At 39.5% G+C, this 10,482-nt stretch overlaps 1 protein-coding gene across 1 annotated transcript in view; it reads right to left on the reverse strand.

Moving 5' to 3' along the window:
- LOC124264330 overlaps positions 1-10,200 on the reverse strand; it is a 30,437-nt gene extending 20,237 nt beyond the window's left edge. The window contains exon 1 of the mRNA XM_046699087.1: positions 9,970-10,200. The gene's annotated coding sequence lies outside the window, so the exon portion shown is untranslated. The remainder of the gene's footprint in view (positions 1-9,969) is intronic.
- Positions 10,201-10,482: the final 282 nt, after the last annotated feature.

Below are 10,482 nucleotides of genomic sequence, written 5' to 3' on the forward strand. Positions count from 1 at the left end.
CTTTGAGGTTCGTTATCTTGCCACACAGACGGATGGTGGGAATGTGATGTCTGAGAATGTTCAACACCGGAATGTGACATGTTTGTGCACATATTTCCCTAAAGAATTGACTGTAAAGTCCAAGCGAGGCAGAACTGCAACGTTGAACACTCGTGAGTGAGAAATAAGGAATATGTACGTGCAAGTATAGTCTGTTTGCAGTGAAAACGTACCGATGAATGTCACTCTAAACAAAAATGTAAATCAAATAAAGTAAAATTAAGATTCGCATAATTTAACCTTGCTAATTGAACATTTAAATATCAGAATTTTATTCAACTTAGAATAAAAGTTGTTTAACAAACGATCATAGTTTCAAGTCTCATTTATTGGTTTGTATTACAAGGGGTAAGCGCAGTAGTTGGAACAGTAAAACAAATGCAAGTGCGGTTCGTGATGAGCGTTAATTTAGACCAGCCCCACATGTTCTCGGTGTTCACATGTTCACATTTAATGTGCATACCCTCTTGTAATACAAATCAATAAGAGCGATTTGAAACTATGATCGTTTGTTAAACAACTTTTATCCTAAGTTGAATAAAATTCTGAGATTTAAATGTTCAATTGGCAAGGTCAAATTATGAGGATTCGCAATCTTAATTTCACTTTATTTGATTTACTTTTATGTTTAAAGTGAAATACATCGGCACGTTTTCACTGCAAACAGACTATAATTCTAATTTATCTTAATCCCTAGGTTTAAAGATTACGATTTTAAGGTGTTTTGACATTACAAAATTAGAGCTGGGTTCACCAGATTTGTCAATGGCCCGAATCAGAGACTCCCTTCTGTAAATTGTTTGTGTTTGTTTGTTGTTAAACGCCGCTGTCAGCAATAATTCAACTGTTAGCGGCGGTCTATAAATGTTCAAATCCGGACCAGATAATCCAGTGGTCATCAGCGTGAGCATCGATCTACACACTTGGATTCCATGACATGTGTCAACCAAGCTGGATTTAATTGAACTGTCAGCCATATCACTTACTCATGAATTGTCAGCAAACTCTGTGCTACATAACTTATTTAAACTCAAACACATTTGGCGAGAGACACACATTTGGTCTCACACCCATTAGCTAGCATTAACACGAAATTACTCTTTTGATACGATAACCGTGAAGATCCGGTTAGAATTGATCTTCAGTAACCTATGCTTGTCGTAAGACGCGACTAACGGGATCGGGTGGTCAGACTCGCTGACTTGGTTGACACATGATCGATGCTCATGCTGTTGATCACTGGATAGTCTGGTCCAGACTCGATTATTTACAGATCGCCACCATATAGCTGGAATATTGCTGAGTGCGGCGTAAAACTCAACTCACTCACTCTTTTGATACGATATGTTTCTCAGAGTGTCGTTCATATTGATGTGTTTGTACCGATGGTTTTAGTAAGTTACGCAGCGCAGCGGATACATGCCAACAAGTCGTATGAAGTACTGCCAACAGCGTTGTATAAACAGTATTGGTAGAGTCAACCCCAATTTGTATACACAGTATTGGTAGAGTCAACCCCCATTTGTATACACAGTATTGGTAGAGTCAACCCCCATTTGTATACACAGTATTGGTAGAGTCAACCCCCGTTGTATACACAGTATTGGTAGAGTCAACCCCGTTGTATACACAGTATAGACACACCCCCGTTGTATTGGTAGAGTCAACCCCGTTGTATACACAGTATTGGTAGAGTCAACCCCGTTGTATACACAGTATTGGTAGAGTCAACCCCCGTTTGTATACACAGTATTGGTAGAGTCAACCCCCGTTTGTATACACAGTATTGGTAGAGTCAACCCCATTTGTATACACAGTATTGGTAGAGTCAACCCCCATTTATACACAGTATTGGTAGAGTCAACCCCATTTGTATACACAGTATTGGTAGAGTCAACCCCCATTTGTATAACACAGTATTGGTAGAGTCAACCCCATTTGTATACACAGTATTGGTAGAGTCAACCCCATTTGTATACACAGTATTGGTAGAGTCAACCCCCATTTGTATACACAGTATTGGTAGAGTCAACCCCATTTGTATACACAGTATTGGTAGAGTCAACCCCCATACACAGTGTATACACACAGCCTTGGTAGAGTCAACCCCCATTTGTATACACAGTATTGGTAGAGTCAACCCCCAGTTGTATACACACAGTATTGGTAGAGTCAACCCCCATTTGTATACACAGTATTGGTAGAGTCAACCCCCATTTGTATACACAGTATTGGTAGAGTCAACCCCCTTTGTATACACAGTATTGGTAGAGTCAACCCCCTTTGTATACACAGTATTGGTAGAGTCAACCCCGTTGTATACACAGTATTGGTAGAGTCAACCCCGTTGTATACACAGCCTTGGTAGAGTCAACCCCTGTTGTATAGATTTAGAGTCAACCCCGGTAGAGTCAACCCCCGTTGTATACAGCCTTGTATACACACAGTATTGGTAGAGTCAACCCCCATTTGTATACACAGTATTGGTAGAGTCAACCCCCGTTGTATACACACAGTATTGGTAGAGTCAACCCCCCAGTATTGTATACATACACAGTATTGGTAGAGTCAACCCCCATTTGTATACACAGTATTGGTAGAGTCAACCCCCATTTGTATAAACAGTATTGGTAGAGTCAACCCCCATTTGTATACACAGTATTGGTAGAGTCAACCCCCATTTGTATACACAGTATTGGTAGAGTCAACCCCATTTGTATAAACAGTATTGGTAGAGTCAACCCCCGTTGTATACACAGTATTGGTAGAGTCAACCCCATTTGTTTGTATACACAGTATTGGTAGAGTCAACCCCCTTTGTATACACAGTATTGGTAGAGTCAACCCCCGTTGTATACACAGTATTGGTAGAGTCAACCCCCGATTTGTATACACAGTATTGGTAGAGTCAACCCCCATTTGTATACACAGTATTGGTAGAGTCAACCCCCATTTGTATACACAGTATAGACAACCCCCATTTGTATACACAGTATTGGTAGAGTCAACCCCCATTTGTATACACAGTATTGGTAGAGTCAACCCCCATTTGTATACACAGTATTGGTAGAGTCAACCCCCATTTGTATACACAGTATTGGTAGAGTCAACCCCCATTTGTATACACAGTATTGGTAGAGTCAACCCCATTTGTATACACAGTATTGGTAGTCATTGGTAGAGTCAACCCCCGTTTGTATACACAGTATTGGTAGAGTCAACCCCCATTTGTATACACAGTATTGGTAGAGTCAACCCCCGTTGTATACACACAGTATTGGTAGAGTCAACCCCCGTTGTATACACAGTATTGGTAGAGTCAACCCCGTTGTATACACAGTTGGTAGAGTTGGTAGAGTCAACCCCCATTTGTATACACAGTATTGGTAGAGTCAACCCCGTTATATACACAGTATTGGAAGAGTCAACCCCCGTTGTATACACAGTCTTGACAGAGTCAACCCCCGTTGTATACACAGTCTTGGCATAGTCCACCCCCGTTTGTATACACAGTATTGGTGGAGTCAACCCCCGTTATATACACAGTATTGGTGGAGTCAACCCCCGTTATATACACAGTATTGGTGGAGTCAAGCCCCGTTGTACACACAGCCTTGGTAGAGTCAACCCCGTTGTATACACAGTATTGGCACAGTAAACCCCCGTTGTATACACAGCCTTGGTAGAGTCAACCCCCGTTGTATACAGAATCTTGGTAGAGTCAACCCCGTTATATACACAGTATTGGTAGAGTCAACCCCCGTTGTATACACAGTCTTGGTAGAGTCACCCCCCGTTGTATACACACAGCATCGGTAGAGTCCACCCTGTTATATATACAGTATTGGTAGATTAAACCCCCGTTGTGTATACAGCCTTGGTAGAGAAAACCCCTGTTGTATACACAGTATTGGTAGAGTCAACCCCGTTATATACACAGTATTGGTAGAGTAAACCCCCGTTGTATACACAGTCTTGACAGAGTCAACCCCCGTTGTATACACAGCTTTGGTAGAGTCAACCCCGTTATATACACAGTATTGGTAGAGTCAACCCCCGTTGTATACACAGTCTTGGTAGAGTCAACCCCAGTTGTATACAAAGTCATGGTAGAGTCAACCCCCGTTGTATACACAGTCTTGGTAGAGTCAATCCCCGTTGTATACACAGCCTTGCTAGAGTCAACCCCCGTTGTATACACAGCCTTGCTCAGTCTTGACAGAGTCAACCCCCGTTGTATACACAGCCTTGCTAGAGTCAACCCCCGTTGTATTACAGTATTTACAGAGTGAACTCCAATGTCCATGTGCCAAATGACAAGGAAGGGGAGGGCTCCGTTGTTCAGCATAATATGAATGGAGGTGTCCCTCATTGTTGGCACTGTCCACGAGGGCTGCTTGCTTCCTCCTCCCCACGTTGAGAGGTGTGAAGTTGTCTTACAATCTCTGAACTTTTGTCCCTTCCCCCAAGCCCTTACTGTAATGATATATAGAGTAGATCACAGGGGTTCGAATCTCTGTTTGGACGATAATTTTTTTAAATAAAAATCTAGACTTTTGCAATCGTATATTCTATTGATATGTTATGATTAACATATATTTCAAATTTGAACGAAATCGGTGAGGAAATGAATTTTTTAGAAAATTCCACCGCTACACACATTATATAAAAATTTCACCGATGAAGCAATACTAGATTTTCTACGGGTTCTGAATCTCCCGTCTCAAAGGGACTCCTTTCAAGTTTAAATGTCGTTTCTTTCTTCTGGCAATATATATATTTTCAGAGACTGGGGGTCAGTCCAGTTTGAAATACTTAGATTGACATACTGACACAGGGATGACATTGGAGATAGAAATAGACCTTGAGTAAATAAGAATTTGCAAACATTCTCACGTTCTTCTTCATGATATACACAATGGTAGGACACTCGAAGAAATCTCGTGATACATATACACGGTGAACGCGGAGTGCTCACATTCACAGTTGAAGTTTTCAGTATGCAAACATATCATTGTCGCTTACACATGCCACACGCGTCTCTCGTCCGTCTCAAGACTGTATTAACGGTGCGCGTCACTGAAAATGGAGGCCTTTAGTGCACATACTTGACTCATATCAGTACTATTACTATCTGAATATGTCTAACTACATGTATTACCAAAATAATAATGTATACTATATCCACTTTCTGTACGTATACATGTATATGCCAGACATTTAACTGCTTCTACAGAAAAAAAGACGCCTTAAGCGCACTTACTTGGCACACTTTAGCATTGCTATCCGAATATGTGCAACTATTACCAAGATATTCATGTGTACTGTCCTCACCCTCTGTACATGTTAATGGCAGACCTTTAACAGTTTTATGTATCTCCAGATAGTGGAGGCTTTAGTGCACATACTTGACACACATTAATACTATTGCTATTTGAATATGCATAACTATTACAATATATCCATGTGTAGTCTATTCATATTCAATGTTTGTGCATGTATATGCTGAGGGATGAATAAAAAGTTTATTAAACAAACAAAAAAAAAACGGTGCGCGCCAAAGAGTTACCGGGTTACTAAACTCATCAAAATCAGATCTTACTTTCTAAACTTGTCTGTCAAACAGACCCTGAAACAAATATATCCACGAAAGCCCATGCAAGACTAGATTGCAAGTCTAGATTTCCACAGTTTCTGAAAATAAAGAAAGTCTCAGGGCTCCTTTTCATTATATATTATTTTATTATGAACTGTCTTATCTGTAAAATATCGTCATTTCAGAGACTAGTTGTTAGTCTATTTCTAAACGTTATAAACGATCTGAGGGCATCCCAGTACCCCGTACCGACCTGACCTGAACTTTGACGGACCAATGAAATAACTAATAAGACATCGACGTTAGCCAATCAGAAAACAGGTTTCTCGAGATAAACGGCATTTGTGTGAAACTGAAAAGTTCAGAACCAGGCTACCCTCTGAAAATATTTTGACAATGTTCTGGGTTCAAACTTTTGATACAGAATGATCAAAAACATTCTAGAATGTCTAACTGAAGGCTGAAATGAAATGAGCTATAAAATGTTTTTAGTTCAAATGTGCGTCCCATTGAAGCGAGAAAATGAAGTTATCTTTGACAAAACCGGTCCTATTACCCGCAAGATGTTATTCGGAATACGCCTAGTTAACCTTTCCGACGTTGCATAATATGTTTGTTTGTTTGACGTCATGAGCATCGATCTACGCAGTTGAAATACGATGAAATCCACCAATCACGCCAGCGAGCCTGGCCACCGGTTTCCTGACAACAAGCACGGGTTGCTGAAGACCAATTCTAACCCTGATCTTTACAGAGTCAGGTCAGTATACAGTGTCCGAGTTAGGTGTCCACGTTGACCCAGGGAGTGGTATCTTAATGGGCTAGCACTATAACACCAGTATATATACATTAGTCTGACAAAACTTTAGTTCCCATAGGCCATCTGTATGTTGACTTGCAATCTGACCCTCCGTTACCACTTGCGTAAATACAAAAATCGGGTGGTTTCCAAGTGTAAACATTGTCTTGTCACGGACTTGTCTTACTTCAGAGACGAAAGATCAACACGAGTGACCGAGCTGCGATGCCCATCCTGCAGACGCCTATTATAAGGCCTTACACAGGTACACGTGACCTTATTTCATGAGACAGAAAACGTTATTTACACTTTAAACGAGACGTGAGCAATGCGTGCACCAAACCCATGTACGTGTTACATGATGTGACAGCGACATAGAGCACGAATATCATGTGTTATTAATATGAGGGAGAATAGAAGACGCTGTAGATTATCCCTGTCAATGTCTGAAATATATTCTGATTTATAAATTTCTCCCTATGATGCAGGATAGATTTAAACACCGCCAGCTATTGATAAATCTTTTAAACTCTGATAATCTAGATCTGATCCATCCTGTTGCTGTATATTTGAAAATGTGTTTGCAGTTAGAAATGTGTAAACAGTCGTCAAATTTCAATATGTACAAATTTGTTATCTGCATTTGTACAAGGAGCCTTGAGCCTGAAGTACTAAATAAACAGTCTGTCTGTCTGTCTGTCTGTCTGTTTTTTGTTTGTTTGTTTGTTTGTTTGTTTGTTTGTCTGTCGGACTTTCCCTAATAGATGCAAACCTGGGGCTTTGGATACAGTGCGTTAAAATTAAATATTCCATAAACATGAACATAAGCATAATGTTACACTTATAAAGGAATGTTGATGTTGTTTATTGGTGTGAGCAGTGAATGTAGCTGTTGTTTATTGTTGTGAGCAGTGTGAGCAGTGAATGTTGATGTTGTTTATTGGTGTGAGCAGTGAATGTAGATGTTGTTTATTGGTGTGAGCAGTGAATGTAGATGTTGTTTATTGGTGTGAGCAGTGAATGTAGATGTTGTTTATTGGTGTGAGCAGTGAATGTAGATGTTGTTTATTGGTGTGAGCAGTGAATGTAGATGTTGTTTATTGGTGTGAGCAGTGAATGTTGATGTTGTTTATTGGTGTGAGCAGTGAATGTAGATGTTGTTTATTGGTGTGAGCAGTGAATGTAGATGTTGTTTATTGGTGTGAATGCAGTGAATGTGAGCAGTGAATGTTGATGTTGTTTATTGGTGTGAGCAGTGAATGTAGATGTTGAATTGTGAATGATGTTGTGTTTATGGGTGTGAGCAGTGAATGTAGATGTTGTTTATTGGTGTGAGCAGTGAATGTAGATGTTGTTTATTGGTGTGAGCAGTGAATGTGTTGTTTAGATGTTGTTTATTGGTGTGAGCAGTGAATGTTGATGTTGTTTATTGGTGTGAGCAGTGAATGTTTATGTGTTGTTTATTGGTGTGAGCAGTGAATGTAGATGTTGTTTATTGGTGTGAGCAGTGTGAGCAGTGAATGTAGATGTGTTTATTGGTGTGATGTTGTTTATTGGTGAGCAGTGAATGTAGATGTTGTTTATTGGTGTGAGCAGTGAATGTTGATGTTGTTTATTGGTGTGAGCAGTGAATGTTGATGTTGTTTATTGGTGTGAGCAGTGAATGTAGATGTTGTTTATTGGTGTGAGCAGTGAATGTAGATGTTGTTTATTGGTGTGAGCAGTGAATGTAGATGTTGTTTATTGGTGTGAGCAGTGAATGGATGTTGTTTATTGGTGTGAGCAGTGAATGTAGATGTTGTTTATTGGTGTGTAGATGTTGTTTAGTGAATGTAGATGTTGTTTATTGGTGTGAGCAGTGAATGTAGATGTTGTTTATTGGTGTGTGAGCAGTGAATGTAGATGTTGTTTATTGGTGTGAGCAATGTGAATGTAGAGCAGTGAATGTGTGATGTTGTTGTTTATTGGTGTGAGCAGTGAATGTAGATGATGTTTGTTTATTGGTGTGAATGTAGATGTTGTTTATTGGTGTGAGCAGTGAATTAGATTTGTTTATTGGTGTGAGCAGTGAATGTTGATGTTGTTTATTGGTGTGAGCAGTGAATGTAGATGTTGTTTATTGTGTGAGCAGTGTGAGCAGTGAATGTAGATGTTGTTTATGTTTATTGGTGTGAGCAGTGAATGTAGATGGTTAACGTTGTATATTGCAGTGAATGTAGATGTTGTTTATTGGTGTGAGCAGTGAATGTAGATGTTGTTTATTGGTGTGAGCAGTGAATGTAGATGTTGTTTGTTGGTATTGTATATTGGTGTGATGTGTAGATGTTGTTTATTGGTGTGAGCAGTGAATGTAGATGTTGTTTATTGGTGTGAGCAGTGAATGTAGATGTTGTTTATTGCGTGAGCAGTGAATGTAGATGTTGTTTATTGGTGTGAGCAGTGAATGTAGATGTTGTTTATTGTGAATGTAGATGTTGTTTATTGGTGTGAGCAGTGAATGTAGATGTTGTTTATTGGTGTGAGCAGTGAGCAGTGAATGTAGATGTTGTTTATTGGTGTGAGCAGTGAATGTAGATGTTAACGTTGTATATTGATGAATGTAGATGTTGTTTATTGGTGTGAGCAGTGAATGTAGATGTAACGTTGTATATTGGTGTGAATGTTGAATGTTTGTTTATTGGTGTGAGCAGTGAACGTAGATGGTAACGTTGTATATTGGTGTGAATGTTGATGTTGTTTATTGGGTGTGAGCAGTGAATGTAGATGGTAACGTTGTATATTGGTGTGAATGTTGATGTTGTTTATTGGTGTGAGCAGTGAATGTAGATGGTAACGTTGTATATTGGTGTGAATGTAGATGTTGTTTATTGGTGTGAGCAGTGAATGTAGATGTTGTTTATTGGTGTGAGCAGTGAATGTAGATGTTGTTTATTGGTGTGAGCAGTGAATGTAGATGTTGTTTATTGGTGTGAGCAGTGAATGTAGATGGTAACGTTGTATATTGGTGTGAATTGCGTGAATGTTGATGTTGTTTATTGCTGTGAGCAGTGAATGTAGATGTTGTTTATTGGTGTGAGCAGTGAATGTAGATGTTGTTTATTGGTGTCAGCAGTGAATGTAGATGGTAACGTTGTATATTGGTGTGAATGTTGATGTTGTTTATGGGTTTGAACAGTGAATGTAGATGTTTGTGCAAACAGTTCCTGTATATTTAACATTCGTGCATATTTTACGTTATTTCACATCAGTGTATATTTCGCTTGCATGTATATTCCACATTCATATCAACAATGTCTACGTATACACGCTGTTTGTGAGCAGTGTACAATGTTTATGCCTCTGTTCGTATACACTATAATCTGAAATACAAAACAAAATAACTTGACAGCATGCCGTCCCATTATCTGCCGAACACTGGATCACATAACCTATTGTCGATACAAGCATGCATAAACACATTTAACTTCAGCGTACAAATGCATGATAAGTCAACAAAACAACAACGCACCGCATGATTTGAAATAAATCAACTTACCTAAGAAGGTAATAAATACTCCGAAAACTAAGCGTACATCCATCCTGAGAAATAACCACCCTGATGTCACCCAGACCTGGCACAAGTATCTAACCTTGCAGCCGTGCGTGACGTCCACTGTCTCGTTGATGGTGTAAGTGTGTGTTCTATTGGAGGACTGGTTGGCGACTGCGCGTTTCCCAGTCCCAGCGAACACCGGTAGCCGTATTTACTTACACAAGGCTGTAGTCCCGAGGCGAGGGGAGGAGTAAGACAAGTTTATAGCTTACACGCTTTCATTTAATATAATGGCCATCCGGGTTACTTATAGTGGGGATGGAGATAGGAGTTATATGTTATAACGGAGTTTGTTAATGCATAACGAATGGTCCGTTACAACGGAGTCAGTTATTACAAGTAGCCGATTATAATGAATATTACTAGTTGGTTACAATGGAGTCGGTTATAATGAATAGTCGGTTATAACGAATAGTTTGCCATAATGGAGTCTGTTATAAAGAGCAATCGGATAAT

This window comes from Haliotis rubra, unplaced genomic scaffold (assembly GCF_003918875.1).
Source record: "Haliotis rubra isolate DU_JTF1 unplaced genomic scaffold, ASM391887v1 Scf92, whole genome shotgun sequence".
Classification (NCBI taxonomy): domain Eukaryota; kingdom Metazoa; phylum Mollusca; class Gastropoda; order Lepetellida; family Haliotidae; genus Haliotis; species Haliotis rubra.